Source organism: Erythrolamprus reginae, chromosome 3 (genome assembly GCF_031021105.1).
Source record: "Erythrolamprus reginae isolate rEryReg1 chromosome 3, rEryReg1.hap1, whole genome shotgun sequence".
NCBI lineage: Eukaryota > Metazoa > Chordata > Lepidosauria > Squamata > Dipsadidae > Erythrolamprus > Erythrolamprus reginae.
This window is the reverse complement of record NC_091952.1, coordinates 148,385,195-148,409,856: the sequence shown is the minus strand read 5'-3', so window position 1 is coordinate 148,409,856 and position 24,662 is coordinate 148,385,195. Positions and strand designations below refer to the sequence as shown.

The following is a 24,662-nucleotide window of genomic DNA, read 5'->3' as shown; positions in this document are numbered from 1 at the left end:
AAAGAGAAAGAAAAGAAAAAGGAAGGAAGGGAGAGAGAGAGAGAAGGAGAAAGGAAGAGGAAGGAAGCACCACAAACCCTGCCACCAGATGTGGCTTCGGAAGTCACTTTGAAACAGTATATTTAGGGCTGGAAAATATCTCGGTGATCATCTAGTACAACTCCGTGCTGCAGCAGGAAAGTTTATATTGTCTGGATTATTTTGGTGCCTCTATCAGAAAGGAAAATTGCCAGAAAGGAGAAGGAGTTTACTAGGACAAGGCTGCCATGCAGAGGAAGGCAGAGATAGTCCTTGATTTATGACCACAATTGAACCCAAAATTTTGGTTGCTAAGCAAGAGCAATGCTAAGTGAGTCACCACATTTTACTCAGTCCCGGATATTTCCTAGCTCTAAAAGTAATGTGCAAGCTAGGGAAGAACATCTGAAGTCATGTGTAATGTATTAATGTACAGAAGTTATAGTTAAATGTGTGGCAGAAAGTGGACCCTGGATGTGTTTTTCCAAATGCAGTAGGTGAGGTTGAATGTGTAGTTTTAGAAGATCTCTATATGTGTGTGTGTATGTGTACGTACATACACGTACAGTATATATAGTAGATAATGTATCTTTTTGTGTGCTTGGTATATATACATAGATTAAAGTATATTTTGGATGTTCAATAGTAGTAAATAGACAGGGAAATTGTATCTCTTTGAGGCCTTTGAGTCGAAGTGAGGCCAGGCACCCTAACCCTTAATGAGTCCGATGGAAAGTTGGCCACACACCCCAGTCACAAGATCACTCAGCAACCCTCACCCAGGCACATGGCTGTGAAGCCACTCCCACCAAGTCACATGACTACTAAACTATTCCCACACGACCGGCAAGCGATGCACACAAAATAAGTCACGCCTACAGAGTGGTAATAAAAAAAATTGGAATCCACTCGAGTACAGGGAAAGGATCTTTGGGAATGAAATCAGAAAGCTATCTTGTTTTCTTAGCAGTTCTGTTTCTAGTTGAAATCAACTGTATTTATAATTTCTGATCTATATATCTAATATAGCCTCCTGTAATGCTCCTGTCATCCACATGAACCCTAATTAGCAAGGTGCTTAGTTTAAATAGTTTAACAAAGCTACATCTCACCACATTCTTGATGATACTCTCCTCACACATGTTCCTGATAACGTCATCTAAACGTCATTTAAAGTCATCTAAAGTGGCCTTTGCAACAAAGTTTAGCTATGCTACAGACATAGTATCATGGTGTATCTTTTTCCTAGGTGTATCTTTTTCCACAATCCACTCAGTTCCTTTGCCAAGCAATTGATGCCCACAAATTAATAATGCAAGTATCCAAAACCAGTGACTGTTTCAAAACTTCAAAACATTCAAACATTGACCTCAGCATGTCCCTCTTTCTACAAAGGCTCAGCTTTTGTGTGTGTGAAAAAGCTGAGCTAAAATTTATTAGCGATCCATGGATAAATTAGAGATAGGGAGAAACCTTCAACCTGCTTTAAGCAGCTCTTCAATACTATTCAATCCCTGCATTTTTACGAGCGATTTTGGTGGAGTGAAATTTAGCTATGGAAGCCTTTTTTAGCATAGAGTGACTGGGGAGAACTGTAGAGTATTGTGTACTGTTTTCCAGTAAAAAACACACTGAAACATAAAGCACATTATAGTTTGGCTTCTTTTTTGGTCTGAATCCAGCTCTTCTGCTATATAAACAATAGTTTATATAGCACAGCATGTGCAAAATTAACTAATGTATCTTCTTCTAAGAAGGAAAGCAGCCTATCTGCAAAGCAGGAATAAGTTCACCTACATAATGTTGATGGGCTCAGCTTTTGTAATACCTGACAAAAGAAGACCATAGTAACAACTGAGGGCAGCCTCTTTTTATCTGTGCATGCCTCATTTGCAAAACACAGATGTAATAAGTCTGAAGCAAAGGCAATCAAAGGGGCAACTAACTGCAGCTCCCTAGCTGAGTCTTGGAGCACTAGTCAAGCTGCTCTTGCAGACCAGCTGAAAGTGATGGACACATCCTTATTTGTAAGTATTTAATGTTTCTTAGGAGGCACTTCTCAAAGAAATTGGTATGTAATGGCAGCACTCACTGGAAAAACAGGCCGATTAGAAAATGCACTAACTTATCTGGTATTCATTTGAAAAGTAAATGGATGCAAGCAAAGGTGAAAGTTCACTACCAATTCAAATATTTTTGCTTTAACAGGCTTTAGCACTCCTGCTTTAATTCAAGCAGAAACACAAGTATGAATAATCAAAGTGGATGATGCTCATATAAAAAAAGAGAACCCTTTGTGCTTTTGCACCATTTCCAATGGCCATTGAAGCTTAATGGCACAAAATTTACATTCTCCTCTTTAATTTGTATTCCGTTCCTTCCTTCCGAGTGATGTGATTGTGATTTTTCTCTTGCCCGTCGTATTATTTTGATGCAAATGTTATGTTATGTGTTGCTCCAGTCCAATTTCCTGCCTTGCTTCAACCGGCACCCCCCCCACACACCCCCGTCCTCTTTTTCTCTCTCGCGAAGACACAGGAAAACAGTGCAAAAATTGGGGTCAGGCAAATAAGTTCTTCAACTTCTGCTCTAATTAATGGGGGGGAAACAAAGCGGAGATCTTGAAACACCTTGAAAAGCACGGAAAGAAATCATTATCGTCAACAACAAAAAAAATATTTTTTTAAATTGCAGACTGGGGCTTCTGCCTCCCTCCTCCCCCCCCTCCCTGAACGGATTCCAAATTCTGCCGCGTGCCGCGCGCTCGGCGAGCCCTTCGGCTGCTCCTAATCACCCGGGGAAGGCGGCTTTATTGAGATGCAGAGGGGGGCTTCGCACCAACGCCTGCGAGCGGAAGGCCCCGAGGGTCCCCATCGCCGAGTAATGTATGCAGCGGCTAATTTAGCATCCTGTGACTAATTTCCATTTCTTGTGCTCAGAGTTGGCTTGCTAATTAGGGAGATGTTGTCTTAACTTTCGTTAATTACACGCGCCTGCTTTTCTAGCAGGCGACGGAGCAAACGAATGGGGCCCGCCGCGCTCTCCAAAATAAATAAATAAATGAAGAAGCAGAAGGGCCCGGAGGAAGAGGGAGGAAGAGAAAGAAAGACGCGGCCACGGGGATGACAGCGCCGCGGCTGCCCGACGCAGCCTCCCCTGCTTTGATCCCGCTCCGCTCCGACGAAGGCCGCCAGCGAGGAAAGGCACGTAATTAAATCTTCCCGGCTTTCATTTAAGCGCCGCCATCCCTGTTAGTGGGCCGGATCATCCGGCGCTAGGCCGCAGTGAGGGCGCTTCTGTCCTCGAGTCTTGCCGGCAGCTAAGGCGAAGATTCTTCCGGAGCAGGGCCACATATCCCCTTCCGCGCGTCTTTTTACTACGTTCTTCGAAGCGCCTTTATGGTTAAAAACGCCGGTTGTCTTTGCTTTAGTTTCTTTTCTCGTCCCTTCAGTACCATTCGCAATAGATAAAATGCCTTTTATTTCATTCGGGCCTACCGGAAGTTCCCCCGTTAAGAGTTTGTCTGTAGAAATTTAAGGATGAAATCTTAAATTAAGAAGACCAAAAAAAAAGATGCCGGCAGATGACAGAGCAAAGGAGAAAAATTTTAACCTAATCTGTGAAAACCTTAGTTTGCCCTGTAGAAAGATCTCATGGGTATCACTCAACTTTACTTGCTCAAAGCAGCAAGCAGCTCTTATTTTAAAAGTAGAAAGAGCAGCTATGTCCATTTCTTTCTGAAAATAGTTAGGCAATTACCTTGAAATACTCTCCCTCGACCTGACACATTACCTACATAATCAGATTAGATGCAAAAGGGGCCATTTCACTTTTGAGAGAGGCAGTTTATAGTAGGGCGAGCTACCACAGTGCAATTCTGATTTCTGCATAGGAGAGCCTTTTCTTCCTATGGTAGTTATTCTAAGCATAACATACAATTTGTTGTGGTTCAGTCTGGGACCCCTCCGGGAATGGCTGACCTTCTGTCGGTTTCCAGCTCAGAGGGAGAGGCTGAGGAACAGGAGGTGCAGACTGACGAGGAATCCCAGGCTGAAGAAGAAGGACAGCCAGAGTCCCACCAGGGGGAGCTCTCCCCAGCAAGCAGCCTGGATTCCTTAGGGGAAAATGCTCAAGACATCATAGATATGCGACAAAGGAGAGCTAATCAGAGACGGACTCAATTGGCTAAGTATTTCCAGCATTAGAGGTCACAGCTGGGTTTGGGTGTGGTGCTCTTGGGAAAGGATAAAAGGCGGACCCACCCTTCCTGGCTTGTGGAGTTTTATCTTGGAGATTCGTGAGACCTGTCTGTGAACTTTGGTGGCTTACAATCCTGGTTTGTGCCTTGGACTATTGAAACCTTGGGGGGGTGTGCCAGCAAGAAGCTTGTGGTATTGACTGGACATCAGGACCCTGCTGTAACGTATTATAGCCTGTCTGTTGTGAAGACAGGTTTTCCTTTGTGCTTATTTTTTCTAGCTATAAAATACTTTTGGCTTTTACCAGAGTGTCTGGCTGTTTTTTCAGTTGGTGTTGAGGTTTGGGAAAACCCAGACAGAACACAATTCTTGCAATATTGAAGTGACAGCTGACCAGAATGCTCTTTCCTGTCTGTGCTGTGGAATAAAATACATTTTATTTCTTTATTGCTTATTTATTATTTATATTTATATGCTGCCCACTCCAACAGGACTCTTCGTTGTTGAGAGGAGGATAAACTTTTGAAAGTGCTAATTAACTGATGAACTTTTAATTAACAGAAGACATCCCACCCCACCCCCATACACATTTTTAACATAGTGCACAGATAATACTTCTCAGGAATCAAAGATAAAGCCAAGTGTCAGTAAAGCTTTTTAAAAAATAGTTTGTATTGACTTATTTACATTTAAAAACAACAAAAAAGACATACATTTAAATAAGACAAAACAGTACAATACCATATCATACCATACACTACATAACCTCTAAGGTTATAATTTAGCTGATTTTACCAACAATCCATGTTTATGTAATCCTTTCCAGTACCATATTACATATCCTTTTTCATTAACGTACTTCAGTACAGTAAAATTTACCACAACAGCTACGAGGAGGTTTATACAGTATAGATAATCCTCAATTTATAACCATTCATTTAGTGATGTTTGAAGTTACAATAGCGCTGGGAAAAAAATTATGACAATCTTCCCCATATCTACTGATATATTCCCATGGTCATGTGATAAAACTTTGGATGCTTGGTACCTCACATGTATTTGTAGGTTGCGGTGTCCCAGGATCATGGGATCCCTTTTGCAACTTTTGGACAAGCAAGTCAATGGGGAAGCCAGATTCATTTTATGGTTGTTATTAACTTAACAATTGCTATGATTCACTTAAAAGCTGTGGCAAAAAGTCATAAAGTGGGGTAAAAGTCACTTAACTGTCTTGCTTAGCAACAGAAATTTTGGGCTCAATTTTGGTAGGAAGTTGAAGACTACATGCAAAGTCACTTTTCCAAAGCGCAAAAGGGTCAGTATACAATTATTTAAATTGTGGGTGCAAGATCAGCATTAACACTGGGGTTGCCAATGTACAAAGTGAATGATCTGTTGAAACAACAGCCTTAAAATGCAGCAGCTTTGTCCTGTTTTACATCGGATCAGTTTTACAGCCTGCCTCTGAGCTTCTCCTACATAATAATTGTATTCCATTGGTTCAACATGCAGTTGGGTTTGAGCAGCTATGTTCTACCTGTATTAATGGCAGAAGATCATGTGAGATTTTGGATGGGCAAGGCTGACTAATCGTAGCCTTTTTTCTGCAAGCTCTCCCACTGTTGCATTTAGGTATGTAAACTGATTCAGGAAGGGTGTTGAATCTGCTTACTAAAAGAAGATTTCTTTGTGCTGATATCAACCAGCAGCAATTATGGAGGTGCTAGGAAACTGCCATTTCAAGAGCAAAGAAAATACTATTCCGATCAGCAGTTTGCTGCTGCTGCTGCTTTTTTTTTTTTAGCAGATGCAAGGTTTTCCCTGAATCTTCAAGCCTGTCTTTGTGCTTGCCTTTACCAAAATGAAAGCAGCTGAATGTTTCAATAGAGATGTGCATGTATCATATTCTTGTATATGACTACCACATTGACTGGGCTGCTGACAATCTTAACTGGATCGGGGTTTTTAGCTTTGTGTAATCTCTGTCATGTACAGCATCGTGTTTTCTCAGGCTCCATTAAAAAAGGGCTAATAATGAATAGAGTACATTTTTAGCAAATGTGAGGGTAACAACTTGCCCAATTTTATTGAAGCGTGGCTTCAGAACAGTTTGTGCACAATTTGCTCTCCCCACCACAAGTGCAAAGGGCAGCAACACAAGGAAGGCAGCGATGAACAATAGTCACGCAAGCGAACTTCTTGCATTCAAGCACCGGGCCGAGGTTTCCAGATCCATGCTTCCTTTCATACAAAAGCAAGTTTCAGGGGAGGGCAGGAAAATAGAAAGGCCCTGTTGTTTTCAGATGTGGGATTGTACAGCTGTCATTAATAGGCCTAGACAACATTGTCCCAACAAGTGCTTCTGTTTTGTAGGAGAATCACAGCTCTTCACTATCCCAATCACTAAATCAACCATTCTTGTTCCAGCATTTGCCATTGGGGCAAAGAAATGCTGCTTCTGGGTTGATGTTCAAACATTAATCTTACATAATTTCAAAAATCTGTCCACATTTAGTGTTGCCGTCTACAATATCCCTTCATCTCTCTTTTAAAGCATATAAGGATCCTAATCTACAGTGGCAGCACATTTCCCTTACAATTTCAGTATACAAAATAAAACTCCTGTTTATTGCACATCTTTGTGCACTTTAATTCCATTGTGTACAGTATCTGCCTTGGAATTTCACCTCAATAAATCTATCCCCAAGCCTAAAAAACTTTTCCACACCCAGCAGCAAATGCTTTTCCTTTTCACAAGTTAAATATTTGGGTGAATTGTGAGTCACAGGACTTCTCTTTACATCCACAAGGCTCAAAAGTAATAATCTTCAAGACTAAGGAGTGGAAGTGTTAAACATCTTTCCCCTGCCCTATCTCATTGCACAATGCTGTTTTCTCTCTTTGGATTCGGTAAAGGCCCCTACTTCTATGCTTTCATATTTTCTTCCTGTTTTGCCAAAGAGGCATGTAGCAAGGGACAGCAGGTAACCCACAAATCATGGCATGATCATTGCCATTCATTCACCATTGCTGCAATCCATCTCAAGTGGAACAGCCAAGGTTTAAAAATAGTAAAAAAAAATTGCTCTATCCCCAATTTCCCTCCACCAACATCTCTTTCTTCCTTTCTTCTCTTATTTTCCCCTCCCCTCTATTTCTTTTCATACCTCATAGATTCACTACTTTATTTTACATTATGTACATGTATTTTATATCTAATGTAATTGTGGTTATAATATAGTGATATGTAGAATACCTTATGTATAGTTTACCTTATGTACAGTCTATGTAATGCCTTTCTTCCCCCTTCCCCTTTTTTCCAATGACCCTTCCCTACCCTTTTTAACATATTAAATTTAATAAACTTTCTTTAAAAAAATAAAAATAAAAATGGTTACAAGGGATACTACAGTAGTTCTCAACTTACAACATTTAGTGACTGTTCAAAGTTACAGTGGCACTGAAAAAAAGTGATGACTGCTTTTCACAGTTACAACATTTACAGCATCCCCATGTAATTAAAATCCATATGCTTGGCATATGAACCTGATCAGAAGCTAGGACCAGGATCTCCGTAGCCGGCTCTGAACACTCCATGCCTGAGGGTCTGAATTCAGATATAACCCTCCATAGAGGGGGTGAAGCAAAGGGGACTATCAGGAGAATAGAGGGCACCTGCATCTACCCTCCCTGATCAGGTAAGCCCCTAGCTGATGGTGCGGAGCTGCAGCGGCAAATATGGCTGCCATGAAGCCAAAGGAGAGCCAGAATCAACAAGGTTGAGCAGGAGGAAAAGTGAGTTATTTGCAACCTGAGATTAAAAAGACTGTTTGCTTTTTAAACATCCTCCAAAATACAAGGGGGGGGGGGGAATAAGGAAGCTGAAGAATAGTGGTGGGTCAAACATGCTAAAATAGTGAAGGAAAATGTTTGGGAACTAGGACGAAAGAGGAGAAGAGTGGAGAAGAAAGGAGAGAGGGCAAGAGAGGAAGTAGGGAAGAGGAGAAGGAAAGATGGAGGGGAAATAGATTTAGAAAGAGGGAAGGGAAGGGAAGAAGAAAGAGAAAGAAGAGCTGTATGAAATAGGAAGGGAGGATGGTTTTAAAAAAGCAACCTTGAACCAACAAAGCAATAAGATAAATATAGAATATATATATTTTATTTATTTATTTATTTATTCATTTGTCCAATACACAAATACATAGGAAGAAAATAGACATGTGGTAATATATATAAGGGTAAAAGTGAACTTAGAGGAGAGGATATATGAAAGGAAGAGAATATATATGATAGGTGAAAGAGAGGAAAGACAATTGGACGGGACGAAAGGCACACCAGTGCACTTATGTACGCCCCTTACTGGCCTCTTAGGAACCTGGAGAGGTCAATCGTGGAGAGTCTAAGGGAGAAATGTTGGGGGTTAGAGGTTGACACAATTGAGTCCGGTAATGAGTTCCACGCTTCGATAAAGATTTTGTAAAGATTTTGTAAAATAATGAAATGAAATGAAAGCCCCCACTATAAAGTAGGGATGAATGTCCCAAAGGTACTTTTTTATTTAATTATTTTTATTTTTTCACCAAACTTACATAAATATCCATACATATACCATATTATCAAAGTATCCAGTTATACATTTCTGTCCAAAATATCATAAACGTATAATTTAAACATTAATGTGCTCCTTTTATACTTTTATCTCCATTTACTTTCCTTCTATATTTCATACTCCCCTCCCTCTGTCTCCCTCTCCCTTTGTCCTACTTCTCTCCTCTCCCTCTCCCCTTCCTTTCTACTTCTTCTTACTTCCTATTATCCTTCCCTGAGTACATCTAATTATAATCCATTTTTAGTTAGCAGATGAGCAATTCAGAAACCCTGATTATATACAGAAATACACACACACACACACACACATTTTTCCCTTCCAACCCTTTCTCTTAACTTTTTATCTTTTATTTTGTACCTATAACTTCTTTTTTTCCAAATTCCTTTTCTTTCTTTTGAATATTGTTATTATTATTTATTAAACTTCTATGCCACCCTTCTAAGACTCGGGGTGGCTCAGAGGGTACAATATAAAACAATGTGTATACAAATCTAATTAGTTAAAACTAGGCTAAGTTTTAGAATATGTTATTTGTGTAGATCTACTCTCAATTCTTCCCAGTTTCTTCTCCCTATTACCCCCTCATTTTTAAATTGCTTCCTCTGATATCAATACTCCCCTTTTGATTTTTTTCTTATCACTGTAAATCCCAGTGTATCAATCTGTTATTAATTTTCAATTTCCTTTTCACTGTAAATCCCAGTGTAATCATCAATCTGTTTTTTCTTTTCAGTTCTCTTTTCATCTTTGTAGTCTTCTTCATTTCCATTTCCTACCATTGTTAATTATAAATGTTATTTATAATCCAGCTTCATTTCTGTTTTCTTTCCACCTCTGATTTCAAAAAGATATTTTTTTATATCTCCCAGTCAATTCTTCATAAATGCATGCCTCCATATGATCAAGTTTACAATTCACAAAGTTTACAAGTTTTTTATTTGAAACTCAAGTCCATTTAGTCTCTGTGTTTCAGTCCAGTGCAATTTAAAATCCTCTTTTATCACCAAAACATTGTACCATCAAACACAACAGAAAGATACACACTGCTTTTAAGTTCTTTCAAACTCCTAGATACCTTCTTTTAGTCAAGGTCAGTCTCCAGCTGTCAGCAAATTCATGCTTACACAATCTGTTGCAGTATTTTCTTTTAATCAGCAGATGGAGCTGTCAATACCCAATATAACAAAATGACTCTTTTAAAAAAAGGCTCTGTATTTTAAATCCACTTAGCACTTATAAAATATATTCTTCAGATTATTTGTTTTTTTTAATCACTTTAACTTCCACCAAGTCAGTTATAAAAACAACCTCAAATTTGGGCTTTTAGTCCTGCTCCTTTAACTCTATGGTATTTCCAGTTACTAGATAGCTCCTGGCTCCATTTAAAAGCTCTTTTGTTTCCTTTTAAAATTTAAATTTTTTCTTTTAATCATTAAATCAGCAAACACAGTTTCAGCACTTCTTCATCTCTCCCATAAACGCTTAGATCTTGTTATCCAGGCAATCCACAATCTCTCCATTCAATCAGTCCGGTCATGGCCATCCCAGCTAATGGTGACAGAGTCATCTTCCTCAACTGCTGGCTGAGAGGCTGGTGCCAGCTCCCTGGGGGTGGGTTTGCAAACCCCCCCCCCCAGGCCACCAACTGGTGCCTTTCTTCTGCACCGCCTCTCCAGGGCAGATCTGATCTGGTTCTGATCAGTTCCAGGTCTCCTAACAGCTGAGATTCGGGATTCCCCACGGAGTGCAGGGATCCTTGTACCACTGCAAGTTGGCCACACCCTTTCCTCAAAGGTTCTTTGTTCCTCAAAGCAACTGGACTTTCTGGTTTTTCTTTGAAAACATTTCACTTCTCATCCAAGAAGCTTCTTCAGCTCTGGGTGAATGTCTTTATTTCTTAAAAGCAGTGTGTTTTTTTGTGACCCCGCAAAATTGCTTTTCCTTATCTTACCTACTTTGAGAACAAAACTTTAGATTACAAACCTAAGCGTGGCCACTAGCTTCTAAAATGATGAGCTCTACATTAGGGTTTAAATTGAATTTTTCATTTCTGAGTCCCATTGATTATGATTGTCTCAGCAGGTGTCAGCACCTGTCCGTGTTTGGAAGATGAGGAGATTCAAGCTTCGTAGTTGGATGGGGGACCTCCAAGAAATTTTAGGGCTCTAAATCAGCTTTAGGGCAGGAAGTAAAAGACAAATGATGGGGAGAAGGCAGTGGCAAATTACTTTTCTACTGTTGCTAAGAAAACAACATAACCAAGTTCATAATGTTACTGGGAGTGGAGTTCAGTTGAGAGGATTCTGAAATCCCTTCTAGGTTATTCTAAAGTAGCTTTTCCTAGGGCAGGGTTTTATAATGCCTTGTAAAAATGCTTCATCTTTTAAAAAACTTCCCGCCCTCATTTTAGCAAAGGGGGAAGTCATGTGATGCCACCATGATGACATGTGTTTGACACTCCCGCTATAGATTAACCCCTTGGCCTCCATTGTAGTTTGAAATTAACTTTGTTTGCATGCACAGTATGAGGTATCAGTCTTCATTCATATTTATTTCTGTTTTTAAGTTATGACTTGTTGAGGCTTTGAAAACTATCCTATAACTGCACATAGGGGGTCCACTGGGTTGTTGTGGGAAGATTTGTTTTGAGTTTATTTATTTATTTATTTATTTAGATTTGTATGCCGCCCCTCTCCGCAGACTCGGGGCGGCTCACAACAAAGTGAAAAACAATTTATAACAAATCTAAATTTCTACTAAAAACATTTTAAAAACCCCATTTTCTAAACACACATACATACATACACACATACCATTCATAAATTGTATATGCCCGGGGGAGATGTCTCAGTTCCCCCATGCCTGACGACACAGGTGGGTCTTAAGGAGCTTACGAAAGGCAAGGAGAGTAGGGGCAGTTCTAATCTCCGGGGGGAGTTGGTTCCAGAGGGTCGGGGCCGCCACAGAGAAGGCTCTTCCCCTGGGGCCCGCCAACCGACATTGTTTAGTTGACGGGACCCGGAGAAGGCCCACTCTGTGGGACCTAATCGGTCGCTGGGATTCGTGCGGCAGCAGGCGGTCTCAGAGATATTCTGGTCCAGTGCCATGAAGGGCTTTAAAGGTCATAACCAACACTTTGAATTGTGACCGGAAGTTGATCAGCAACCAATGCAGACTGCGGAGTGTTGGTGAAACATGGGCATACCTAGGTAGACCCATGACTGCTCTCGCAGCTGCATTCTGCACGATCTGAAGTTTCCGAACACTTTTCAAAGGTAGCCCCATGTAGAGAGCATTACAGTAGTCGAACCTCGAGGTGATGAGGGCATGAGTGACTGTGAGCAGTGAGTCCCGGTCCAGATAGGGTCGCAACTGGTGAACCAGGCGAACCTGGGCAAACGCTCCCCTCGCCACAGCTGAAAGATGGTTCTCTAATGTGAGCTGTGGATCGAGGAGGACGCCCAAGTTGCGGACCCTCTCCGAGGGGGTCAATAATTCCCCCCCCCAGGGTAATGGAAGGACAGATGGAATTGTCCTTGGGAGGCAAAACCCACAGCCACTCCGTCTTATCCGGGTTGAGTTTGAGTCTGTTGGCACCCATCCAGGCCCCAACAGCCTCCAGGCACCGGCACATCACTTCCACTGCTTCGTTGACTGGACATGGGGTGGAGATGTAAAGCTGGGTATCATCAGCGTACTGATGATACCTCACCCCATGCCCTTGGATGATCTCACCCAGCGGTTTCATGTAGATATTGAATAGCAGGGGGGAGAGGACCGACCCCTGAGGCACCCCACAAGGGAGAGACCTCGGAGTCGACCTCTGACCCCCCACTAACACCGACTGCGACCGACCGGAGAGGTAGGAGGAGAACCACTGAAGAACAGTGCCTCCCACCCCCAACCCCTCCAGCCGGTGCAGAAGGATACCATGGTCGATGATATCGAAAGCCGCTGAGAGGTCAAGAAGCACCAGGACAGAGGATAAACCCCTGTCCCGGGCCCGCCAGAGATCATCCATCAACGCGACCAAAGCAGTTTCCGTGCTGTAACCGGGCCTGAAACCCGACTGCTGGGAACCTAGATAATCGGCTTCTTCCAAGGATCGCTGGAGCTGGAGTGCCACCACCTTCTCGACAACCTTCCCCATAAAGGGAAGGTTGGAGACTGGCCGGTAGTTATTAAGTACGGCTGGGTCCAGGGAAGGCTTCTTGAGGAGGGGGCACACGAGCGCCTCTTTATAGGATGATGGAAAGGATCCCCTCCCCAAGGAAGCGTTGATAATCTCCTGGACCCAGCTCCGTGTCACTTCTCTGCTGGCCGAAACCAGCCAGGAGGGACACGGATCCAGTAGACAGGTGGCGGAACTCACAGCTCCAATGGCCTTGTCCACTTCATCAGGTGTCACCAGATCAAACTCTTCCCAGACAGGTGGACAAGTACAGGCCCCAGTCACCTCAACTGACTCGTTGTCAGCCGACTCTGTTTTCCAATTGGAGTCGAGGTCCGCCCGGATCTGAGCGATTTTATCAGCGAAAAACGTGTTAAAATCCTCGGCACTACTCTGCAAGGGCTCCCCAACTCCCTCCTGATTAAGAAGGGAGTGGGTCACCCTAAACAGAGCGGCCGGGCAGGATTCCGCTGATGCAATCAAGGCGGCATGGTACGCGCATCTTGCCGCCTTGAGCGCCACTTTGTAAGTCTTAATAAACGCTCTTACAAGTGTTCGATCAGATTCAGACTTACTCTTCCTCCATCGCTTCTCTAGACGTCTCTTCTGGCGTTTCAACTCCCGGAGCTCCTCGTTGAACCATGGAGCTCTACGGGGTCTAGCGCCATGGAGAGGTCGCAAAGGCGCAATCCGATCAAGAGCCTCCGCTGCAGCCTTGTTCCAGGCTTCCGCAAGAGACTCCGCCGAACTGTGGATGAGTGCATCTGGAATAACCCCAAGCGCCGTCTGAAAGCCCTCTGAGTCCATCAGGCGTCTGGGGCGGAACATCTTGATTGGTTCCGCCTCCCTGCGGGGAAGGATTGGAGCCAGGAAGTCAAGCCGTAGTAGAAAATGGTCTGACCATGACAAAGGCAACACTTCTAAGCCCCTTAGTCTCAGACCATTGCTCAATTGCTCAGAGAGGAATACCATGTCGGGTGCGTGTCCTCCCTCGTGAGTCGGAGTTGTTATAAAACAAGTGGGCAATCTTTTGATAGGCCACTCGACTTTGAATGGAGGTGGGATAAGTATGTAATAATGCAGAATGGGAGGACTGTATCATATAGCTTGGGGCAAGAATGCTTGAGAAGCAGGTTATGAGCTTTTTGTTGCATTTTAAAAGTATTCTAGGCATAGTGTAAATTTTTCACGTTTTCTCTCTCAAAATGTTAAACTGACTGTTTTTAGCAATTAATGGTCAATTGGGCTCTGTGTGGCATAGTCAACTTAAGTTTCTGAAGTTTTCCCATGAGACCATTTCCACTTTCATTTTACAGAAATGACTTTGTTAAATACAAGAACTGTAGCCTAAAAGTGTTCAATATGTTAATCAATGTGGTTAGAATCTCTGGCTCATCATCGAGGCTTGCATGGTTCAGCATGCATAGTATACTTACACTTTGGGGGTCTTGATCTGGGATTTACAATACAGTAGTCCCTCGCTATACCGCGCTTCACCTACTGCGGCTTCACTTCATCGCGGGTTTCTGAGGAAGTCGATCGGCAGATTTAAACAGCCCGCCGAACTCAATCGGCAGGTTTTTTAAAAAAAATAAAAAATCTAAAATTGTAAATACTGTATTTAAATACTGTATCTAAAATAAATACTGTGTGGGAAGGGTTTATAAACACTTAAAACAATGAAAACTTACCAAACAATTACAATATAATATAAATACTTAAATAAGTACTATCAGTCGATAAATTCCCCATCGCGGATTTCACCTATCGCGGCCAGGTCTGGAACGTAACACCAGCGATATGTGAGGGACTACTGTATTTTATTTTTTCAAAGAGTGTATTATTTTAATACGCAAGACCACCAGATAACCCATACTGATCTGCACTGTTCTTAAGACATCCTGATGTAAGATAAATTTATTAGTGTCAAACTAACATGTCCTTTCAGTAGAAATTTTAGGACCAATTTTTATGAGATTCATGTACTGTAATCCTTATTCTATATATCTGTTTGCTTATTTTGCAGAGGATGAAGAAGAACTCGGCTCATTGAAAGAGAACCGGGAGAAAATGGTGATAAGGCCAGAAAGCATCCTATGGAGTTTGGTAAGAATAAGACAGGCTTCTTTGTAAAGTTGTTTTAGGCACTATCCATGTCTACTTCCAAAACTGGCACTCATTTAAGGACATCACTTTGCTTTATTAAGAAATCTCTAATACTGGCAACTTCTCAAGACTCCCATTTTACAGTAAAAACATTCCCCACTTTTTCCTTTATCCAGTTGTGTGTGTCTGCCTGGCCCCCCTCATTAGCAATCTATTTGTCCCCTCTTGAAAGTCTGTTGTGAAAAACAAGCCAGGCTCTCAATGGGACCATTGAGCAAACATGAGGCTCTCAATGGGGCTTTGTTGGGAAAAAGTATGAATAGCATCCTTTGGATCTGGGCAAATTGGCCCACACGCCCCTTATGAGGAACAAGGATTGTTCCTGCTTACTAATAAATCTGCTTTAGCAATGCGCCTCTTTAAGCATAGGAACACATAGTGGCAAAGAGACTGTCTTTATGGCCTAACATATTACTGAATGGCTGTCTTGAAGTCCCAAGGACTACTTGGCATAGAAAACACTTTCAATATGAATATTGATTCTGGGCAGGAAAAACTTATTAATAATGTACTGTATATAAGAATGTAAGGACTGTTACACACAAGCTAAGTATGAGTTCCCATTGTGATCTCATGGGTTAAAGTATATATTTGTAAATTAAAGGCATGACTTATAAATGATGCTATATATGGAGGCCCAAAGTTTTATGGGAATTTGCAGCTAAGGCATTGTAGCAGCAAATGCTTACAGTGTGAGATTTCCAAATACTTCATACTTTGGAACTATAATGCTGAAACCTCATGAGATTTGGGAATAAGATACTTCACAAGGTTTGGTACAGTGAGGCTTTTAAAATTTTGTTCCATTAAAAAAGGACCACTATTTCTTTACACAAAATTGTGCAATGAAACCAACACTTGAAAAAGTTACCAAACTCCAATTGCATTGTCCAATTGAAAATGGCAAGAAACCATGCTATCTAGTTTTTAAAGTCTTGAAGCAACAAAACTGGGTTAAAAATATGTGTACAGACTTGATATTGTAAGTTGCCCACTGTGGTTTAAACATCCAAAAGTGTAATGGGTTGTTTCCATCTGATTGGAAACCCTAGTGATGATCCAATCCTGCATCTATCTCCTCCAAAGTCAATCCTGTGACTTTCATCCAGACAAAGTAGATGTAGGGTTAAAACTCAGAGGAGAGAAATGAACTAAAACAGACTGTTCCACATGTTGTTTTCTTCTAAGAAGCTTTTAGGCACATATCATAAACCAGAAAACACTGAAAGGGAGTCCTGTTCTTATTTATGTGTGTAAACTTGGTTCTTGGGTCAGCCACTCTCTCTCAACTTTAGAAACATAGCAATAGGCAAATCTTGTCAAGAAACCTGCAAGGACTAGTCCAGGCAATCACACTGATTCGCAAGAACAAAAGCCCTCCATTAAATTCTCCAGGCTTTATTTCTAGGTAAAGTTGCATGTAGATTTGTTATAAAATACACAGATTAGGGTCCACCCTTCTTCTATTACTGAAATCTTGTAAGGAATTTATTGAGTGGCTGCACATCACAACCTGATGTAGTGTGGTTGGCAAGCATTTGAATTGAACTGTTTGCTTGGGGGTTTTTTTGTTTTTTGTTTGCCAGAAGAACAGACATTAGCTTAGGAGAAGAAGAAAAGTTAGACACAGATAAGTCTGGGGACTGGATCTTGTATCCCTTGGTTGCCTTGGCAACTCCAATTAATTTCAGTATGATTTACTTCCATGGCCTTCTGGGGGGCTAGATAGAAATGAAAGTGTTTCTTCCAAGACTTTCCCAAAGCTTCAGAAGAAATAAGAGTTTCCTCTTTTTTCCTTCCACTAAACCAACAAAGGCCATAAAGTTAACCATATGCAACACTGTCAGATAAGCAGTATAAAATGGCAATCAGAGGCTCATTTATGGCTTGTCACAGTGAAAATTTCACTTGAAACCAATTTTAATTCCACTGCCAATTAGTTTAGAAAAAAAGAGAAATTATTATTAAAAATTAACATTTGTGAAAGTTTGTTAGTATAGTCGCTCCGAGTCCTTGGAGAGGGGCAGCATACAAATCGAATAAATAATAATAATAATAATTCCTTTTCATGAAAAAGTGCAGCTTTTTACATTGAAAGCTATTTTTCAGATATATATGATCTGGTAGATTGAATGAAGATACACAGCTTTCACGGTGTTAAGATTCTACTTCAGAAGCTGATATAGTATGACTTTATTTCCTGGCCCCATCCTATCATCCTACTGTCATATATCTAACAATAACAACAATTCTTTCCTAAATCACCTTTTAAAAACACTAATATCAATTTAGCTGTACAGCTTTACACATTTTTAAATATAGCTGTAGATATGAAAACTCAGCAGACCTTAATGTTTATACATTGAAATAATCCATCTATTAAAAGTATTTCACTGATAATCACTTCCTTGAAATCATGTCAACACTCAATTATAATAATAAAACAAGATTTCTTTCAAAAGACTCTTAGATAAATGGGTTCAGTGCTACTTTCTGTATCATGCGGGTCAATTTAATTCCGCTCTACACTTGCTATACAACTAAACAATTGCTTTTCACACACTAGAGAGCAGAGAAAATGCAGTTTGAAATATCCATCTAGAGGTGGCCTTGAACACTGTCCTTAATAAAAAGCTTGACACCTGAAATGCCATCTCTTTATTCATCCCCTATCAAACATTTGGTCAAAATTTCACGAAATTAATGTGTTAATCAATGGAAATAAACATGAAATGGCTTCAGGTCTTTAAAGTGCCAAGAATAGTGTTGAATACATTCACTTTTGTTATATGCACACTTGTGAAGGGTATAAGTAGTTGGTTGAGTAACTAGGAGAAACTAACTCTCTGTTCCCTCAGCAGGGACAGGGAATGTATATTGCAAACATGGAGATAGAAGCCAATCAGTTGAAAGAAAGCTGAAGTTAGAGAGAAATTAAAACCAGCATGCATTCACTTATCAAAAAGGCAGACAGTAGGGCTACCCAGTGCTGCATACTGAAAGGAAAAAAGATCCTTCAGAGAGATCCCAGTGTGCTCTGCATCTACAAGGCATCTTTCATTACCAAGATAGGATCATCAAGATCAGCTGCTGCTTGTCCAGTTAAGCTAAAACATTTTTACATTGTCACTCCATATGTTTCTTACACTTTATCCAGTTCATTACCTCATCCCTCTCTGCCAGCAACAACCTGCTTGAAGCAAAAGGATGTTCATCTGTATTTCCACTAAACCCATGTCTTCAGCCTGAACTTTGCTAGAGCATAAACAAATGAACTTATTTTGGCCCGGAACAGGAGTGAAATGCTCCTGGATCACTCGTATCTGTCAGTCATTGGAGAGCCGGTAGTGAAGGGGGCGCAACCACCCACCCAGATGCTATAAATGCTTTGTGCATGCATAGAGGGTAAAAGAACCCAAATGGTGGTATCCGGGCAGGTGGGCGGAGCCTCACGCTCCCTTCCAATGACTGATAGGCCAGAGTGAACCGGGAGCATTTCACCCCTGGCTTGGAATGATATAAATCTGTCTATGAATTCCACATTCCACGTTTCAGATCTATATTCTTGCAGAATCAATTCTAATGAGTTCAAAGGTTTTATAATCTTTTATCTTCTTTGTAATTTTTTTCTTGCCTAATGATTTCATGAGTCATTAAAAATCTGTAAATACATGTTCCGTATCTAGTTTTAATACACACAGTGGCTTGGCTTGCAAATAGTTTCTATCAGTGGTGGGTTGCTACCAGTACGCCCTGGAGCTACGTTCCAGTAGCAGCTGCCGGATTGCGCAATTTGTGCACGGTTGCTCCAGTGCCGTCTTTGCTCGTCTGGTAGCATATCTTTTTTTAAAATTTTTGGGCCTTTCTTGCTTCCTGAGCATGTGCAAAAGCCAAATATTTTGAGAGAATGCTCTTGTGCATGAGATGTTGGCAATTTTTTGCTTCCGCACATGTGTAAAAGCAAAAAAAATCACCAAAAACGCTCGTGAGAGAGCATGCCCTCTGGAGATTTTGGTGCATTTTTGCTTCCTGCGCATGTGCGGAAGCAAAATCACCCGAGGGGACATGCGCATGGGCATGCACCTGCAACCACTCGAATGAGCAGGATGTACAGGCAGCGCACCAGTATGCAGGTAAGTGGAACCCACCACTGGTCTCTATCTATACTAAGTGTATCAATATATCAGGTTGTCTTCAGAATAAAACTCACCTGTAAAAAGATTACTAAAAGTACCAAGTTTTTAAAACCATCTCCAACAAAGGGGATATTATACAGATAGTATTAATTACAGTATCAACTGTACAATAATCTTAACCAGGAGAAAAACTTAAGTAGCAAAGGACAATACATACAGTAGTAGATAGATGTTCATCATTTCTCATTATTAGATCATCTGAGATGGAAATCTCTTCATTATTAATCAACTTTGAACATCTCACCAAAGAAATCGGAAAGCCTCTTGATGAGAATTCTCCAGCCTCAAAATCTATATTATTTTATATTAAGAATTGGACTCAGTCATAAATAGACTTGGATAATAAATTCAAATGTTTTCCTATCAATATTTATCTCATGGAAATATTCATTTTCAAAAGAACTTAGTAAACAAATGTCTTGCAGATCCTGCATTTATATTATTGAAAACAAACATTGACATACACTGTCATAAAGATATATCACTACAGGTATACACACACACACACACAGAGAATATATATATTAGGAACTGTGGATATTTGTCAAATTTATATGGCTACCAATCTTAGAAACATACAAACATCTGACTTTAGGAAGCATACAAAAATATTCAAAATATATTAAAACTATGTTTTCCTTTTACATACATTATTCAAAAAATACAATCTATTCAGGGGTGAAATGCTATCGGTTCAGCCTGGTTCGGGAGTACTGGTAGCAGCAGCAGCATGAGGCCCTATCCACCCACCTGGACATCGTCACTTTCTCTTTTTTTAACCCTCTGCACATGTGCAAACACCTTCTGTGCATGTGCAGATGATGAAAAATTGCACATGAAGGTGGCACAAATGTTCCGAACCGGTAGGGAAGGTAAATAAATTACACAGCTGAATCTATTGTAAAGAGCTATACATTATTGTTATAAAATACCACCTGATTGATCACAAGTACTAACATGATTTCTGGTGTATAAATGAGCCCCCAAAACCCTAATCTGGAAAGCTAATAAGCCAATTCTTATGAGCACCAGAAACCATACTTTAGAACATTTTAATTATATACATTGCAGATTGGCCACTTGATGTTTGAGACATGGTGTTGAAGAAGTAAAATCCAAACATTTTATTAGTCATTGTAACATGTTTTAAATTTCTAACTACATAACTGTTTTGAGATCCATCACAGATTTGATACTTTAAAACTCCAGTAAAAACATTCAATCACATAATTTCCCCACTTGCAGACTGGATCATATTATTCCTAGAAAGAGATTTTAGTGCAGGATGTATGCTTGAGCTTGTGAGAATTTCCACAGCTGGCACAATTTTTGTGTTTTGTATGATCAAGTGCAACAGAGCTTTTATATTGACTTCCCAGCACTAAAAAGCTGCAATTAAAACCCAGTTAGGGAAGAATAGTAAAAAAATAATTGGAGAGGCAAAAATTCTGCTTTAGATGATAAGTAGGTTACCAAAGAAACAATTTCTATCTTTTCACTACTCTATTATAAAAGAAAGGAGAAGGAAATCCGGTATTATATAAAAAATAATTTGTGTAATTTGGGGAAATAAAAAGAAAGTGACTCTGTGAATGTTTTTCTGGCTATTACTAGACTGTTGAGGGAGATAGGTAAGTGCTTTGAATGCACATTTTTGTATCAAAAAGTGGGATATAAATATTTCAATTCACGCTTCATTTAATGAAATATTATGGGGGGAAAGGCACTTTTCTTGCCTAGAAGTTTACAGTCGTTTATTTAAAGGAACATAGATAAACAGAACAGCAATAGTTATTGTATGTCCAGTGTCTTGTGGTTTTCTTAATCACAAAAGTTATTATGTCAATAATTTGTAAGCTTTCAATTGTTCATACATTTATATTATTCATTAAAACTGTATGCCATTTTATTTCTGAAGCCAGGTACTAAAGACGTTTGGAAGATCTGAATTCTAATCTTAGAAGTTCCTGTAGCAGTTTGCATGACCTTGATCTGCTCTCCTGAACATCTGGACAATGATACCAATATTTTGGTCATTTATGCTAAACTCTCATAGGTTTTTTTAGTTTAGAATAGTATTTACTGTTTATTTATGTGTTACCTGATAAGGTGGGCTTCAAATATTAATATGAATTGATAGTTTATTTATTAAATTTATAAAGCCACCCATCTGTCATTGCAAATAATTACTATGTGAACTATTGTAACAAGAACTTTTTTTGGTGTCAACAATTTAGTGGAGTACTTCTAATTTCATTTGTAATGCATATTTAAACGGAAGTACAAAAAGTCCTTGACTTTCAACCACAAAAAGCAGCAGAAAATTCACTGTTAAATGAGACATCATATGACCACGCTTACATTTATGACTTCATCACATTCATTTCTGAGTTAATGCATTTCTGCACCAACTCAGAAAGCTCAAACTTCCAACCACATGTAGTGGACCTGCATAAAGGCAAGGAAATTTTGGACACAAATCCATATGTAGTAAGAAAATATGACCAGACAACACAAAGAGCTTAAGCCAGGATTGTTTTATTACGCATTATATTAGATGGTTATGATAAAGGACAATATATCAAATATTACACATCTTGACCATAGCAAGAACTGTATATTTGCAGCAGTGGAAGAACAAAAACACTCCTTCAGAGGAGGAGACAATAAGGAAGATAGTATCCTCTACGGAAATGTGCAGACTAACGCTAAAAATAAAAGATAAAGGAGATACAGAATATTATGCAACATGGAGTAGATTCTATCAATGGTTAGAACACAAGGTAGAAGTTGGAATGTGAAAGAATCAGGTTAGGTGGACAAGGAAAGATATATTGTGTATGTATTAGAATGTACTAGAATGTTCTAATTTACCTGGCCACTAGTTCACTTCCTCCTACGACACGTGGATTCGTGCACGCATAATGCTGAAAACCAAGGTTATGCATGCAAGCAAAAAAACAAGCGAACCAAACCAAAAGTAAGATGGCAGCACCTATAGCGCCTCTGAGAGAGCCGGGCATGGCCAGCTGGCGATAGCTCCTGGTTTGGCGAGCGTGGGGGATTCCCGTTACCAGTTCTATAGAGCCATTCAAAACTGGGAGCAAACCAACTCTGGAATGTAGATATTGGAATGATAGCTAAGTTGACATACTAGAATATGATGGTCAGAAGCTACCGCACAACACTAGCACTGTTTAAAATAGCATAGATGTTATTTTGTTTTTACTTTTGTTTTATGGAAAGTGGAATGCCATGATAATTACCATGTATTCAATATATTTATATGTAAACAATAAAAATATATTTTTTTTAAAAAGAAAGAAAGCTCAAGCTGCCTAATGAGCTGCTGATTCAGTTCTCCAGAGGAATTATTGAGTCTGTAATCTGCAGCTTTGCAACCAAACAAGACAGAGACTTTAACAGATAATCAGTACTGCAGAAAAAAACAATTGCTATCAACCTGCCTTCTATTGAGGATCTGTATAGCATGAATTAAAAAGAGGGCTGTGAAAATATCAACAGATCCCTCACATCCATAAATTGTTTCAACTTCTATCCTTAAAACAAGGGCACTGCACAACAGAACTAGGCACAAGGACAGTTTTTCTCCACATGCCATCACTCTGCTAAACAACTAATTCATACAACACTGTCGAACTATTTACTAAGACTGCATTACTATTCTTCTCATCCTTCCTATTACCTATCTCCTATTTATGACTATAACCTCGTTGCTTGTATCTTTATGATTTATATTGTTTTATTTAGTTTCCTAGTATTATTTTTCTTGCTTATTTAATATCCTATGACTATCTTACGATTCTTGATGAATGTATTTTTTATGTACACTGATAACTTATGCACCGAAGACAAATTCCTTGGCCAATAAAGAATTCTATTCTATAAAGTAATTCTATCAATCACTATAGTAGTTAAGTGAGATATCACATGACTACAACTTGTAGTCTTCTCTGCCAGCTTCCACACTGAATTTGCTGACTGAGAAGGTTCTAAATGATAATTATATGATATGGGGAGACTTTTGGTTGTAAGTTGGAGGACCACTCATAAGACATTTTTTTCATGTTTAAAGACTGTCCTAAATGAATTAAATTGAAGATTGTATAACATTTCAGAACAATTGAATTATACAAAATACTGGGAAAAATAATTAGCAGAACCGATTAATACTTTTTAAAGTGAGAGATACAGAACCTCTTTTGAATTAGGTAAATTTCAAATATTAAATTAAAAGAATATTAAATTCTTGTGCAAAGTAACAGAGAAAGTCTTACAATTTAAATGCAGTGGGATGAAACTGATCTTCTGGACCCAACCCAATCTGGATTTGCTTCAAGATATAAATTGAGATTGTTTTGGTTCTAACCTATACCGGAAGCTCAGTGGTAGTATGGATGGACTCTCAGCATTTTTTGAAGTCATTAGTCATGGTATATACCTTATGTTTCTGGATTGTCTGGCTGAATTGGGTCTTGGGAGCACTGTTGTCCAGTGGTTCTAATCATTCATCTCAGAAAATGTCCAGATGGTGGTGTTAGAGGATTGCTTCTTAATACTGTGTTTAGAACTCTCATCTATGGTATCCTTTAAGGTTCTATCTTATTCCTATGGCAGTGATGGCGAACCTATTTTTCCTTGGGTGCCAAAAGAGCATGTACACACGCTATTGCACATGTGCAAGTGCCGACAGCTATAATTCAATGCCTGGGAAGGGCGAAAACATCTTCCTCTACCCCCCAGACGCCCTCTGGAGGTTGGAAACGGCCTTTTCCCCAACTTCTTATGGGCCCAGTAGGCTCATGTTTTGCCCTTCCCAGGCTCCAAAGGCTTCCCTGGAGCTGGGGAAGGGTAAAAACGCCTTCCCCCATCCCCCTGGATGCTCTCTGGAAGCCAAAAATACCCTCCCAGAGCCTCTATGTGAGTCAAAAATCAGCTGGCCGTCACACACATGCACGTTGGAGCTGAGCAACATCTCGCATGCCAGCAGATATGGCTCCGCGTTCGCCATCGCTGCCCTATGGCATTCAGCATCTACATGAAATTGCTATGGACAGTTTTCTGTAGTTTTGAGTGCTTCTTAACTTCTAATTCCAAAGAATAGTATATCTTGGACCATTTTTTCCATATTGATAAAACTTGATGAGAAGAATACGTTGAATCTAAATCCCAACAAAATAGAAATAGCATTAGTAAGGAAAAAGCTGTTCTCTAGAATTGTGAAGATTGTTGTGGATATCGTTAGGTCTCCCCAAAGGAACATGTTTGTCATTTGGGGGGTC

General features: G+C 40.0%; 1 long non-coding RNA gene across 1 annotated transcript; it reads left to right on the top strand.

The window, feature by feature from the left end:
- Nucleotides 1-15,021: 15,021 nt before the first annotated feature.
- Nucleotides 15,022-22,661, top strand: LOC139164618 (uncharacterized). Its single transcript, XR_011558663.1, has 2 exons — nt 15,022-15,103; nt 21,278-22,661. It is a non-coding gene; the product is annotated as an uncharacterized lncRNA (long non-coding RNA).
- The last annotated feature ends 2,001 nt before the right edge of the window (nt 22,662-24,662 follow it).